Source organism: Etheostoma cragini, chromosome 22 (genome assembly GCF_013103735.1).
Source record: "Etheostoma cragini isolate CJK2018 chromosome 22, CSU_Ecrag_1.0, whole genome shotgun sequence".
Taxonomy (NCBI): Eukaryota; Metazoa; Chordata; class Actinopteri; order Perciformes; family Percidae; genus Etheostoma; species Etheostoma cragini.
Window position 1 is genome coordinate 22,179,859 of NC_048428.1, and position 1,379 is coordinate 22,181,237.

The following is a 1,379-nucleotide window of genomic DNA, read 5'->3' on the forward strand; positions in this document are numbered from 1 at the left end:
TGCGTGTGTGTGCATGTGTGTGAGTGTGAGTGTGTATGTGCGTGTGTGTGTGTGAGTGTGTGTGTGAGTGTGAGTGAGTGTGTGTGTGTGTGTGTGTGTGTGTGTGTGAGTGAGTGTGAGTGTGTTCATGCGTGCGTGTGTGTGCATGTGTGTGAGTGTGAGTGTGTTCATGTGTATGTGCGTGTGTGTGTGTATGAGTGTGTGTGTGTGTGTGTGTGAGTGTGTGAGTGTGTTGTGTGTGTGTGTGTGTGTGTGTGTGTGTGTGCTCTGTACCTCACTCTGTATCTCAGTCATCTCTCGGGCGAACTCCGTCTCCCAGGTCTCAGGAAGCTGAGAGTACAGAGATGATGTCATCTCTCTCCTCCCGTCTTCTTTGTACTTTTTCTATCCAAAAAAAAACAAAAACAAATAACAGAGGACATTGAGAAACTGAATCTCATTCAAAATACCAAGGAGGGTTTTTGGAGTGTGTGTGTGTGTGTGTGTGTGTGTGTGTGTGTGTGTGTGTGTGGAAGCCCCAGAGACACCACAAAAAAAAATCCCTGAAAAATTGATTTTTTTCATAATATGTGCCCTTTAACGGTCTGATTATCTCAGCTGGACCTGAAGCGTTTATATTGTTGCTATGGTTACTTTATAACATACATCAGATTATATACTACATGTGTTTAGTGTGCTGGAATCTTAATGTGGAAAGTAACTAGTAACTAAAGTAACTAGTAGTTAAAGCTGTAAGATGAATGTCAGATGAGTAAAAAGCAGAGTATTTGTCTCTGAAATGTAGCGGAGTAGAAGTAGAACGTGACAGGAGAAGAAAATATTCGAGTAAAGTACAAGTACCTCAACATCTGGACTGAAGTACAGTACTGGAGTAAATGTTAGTAGAAAACAGTGTTATTTTATTGTTATTGTTTTTGTTATATCTTATATTATATTCTGGGAACATGTGTGTTAAAAACATGAAGCTCAGAGTTGCTTTGTTGGCTTTGCACTGCTTTTATACAGTCAATAAAGTCAGTTTGAATTTTGGTAAAAAGAAGAGAAGAAGAGAAAAAGGAAGAAGGGAAGAAGAGAAAAGGAAGAAGGGAAGAAGAGATGAAGGGAAGAAAAAGGAAGGGAAGAAGGAAGAAGGGAAGAAGGAAGAAGAGAAGAAGAGAAGAAGACAAGAAGAGAAAAGGGAAGAAGAGAAGAAGAGATGAAGGGAAGAAAAAGGAAGGGAAGAAGGAAGAAGAGAAGAAGGGAAGAAGAGAAAAAGGAAGACGAGAAGAAGAGAAGAAGGGAGGAAGGGAAAAAGGAAGAAGAGAAGAAGAGAAAAGGGAAGAAGAGAAGAAGAGAAGAAGAGAAGAAGGGAGGAAGGGAAGAAGAGAAGAAGACAAGAA

General features: G+C 40.3%; 1 protein-coding gene across 1 annotated transcript in view; it reads right to left on the reverse strand.

Moving 5' to 3' along the window:
- LOC117937619 (nebulette-like) overlaps positions 1-1,379 on the reverse strand; it is a 76,525-nt gene that overhangs the window by 36,338 nt on the left and 38,808 nt on the right. The window lies entirely within an intron of this gene.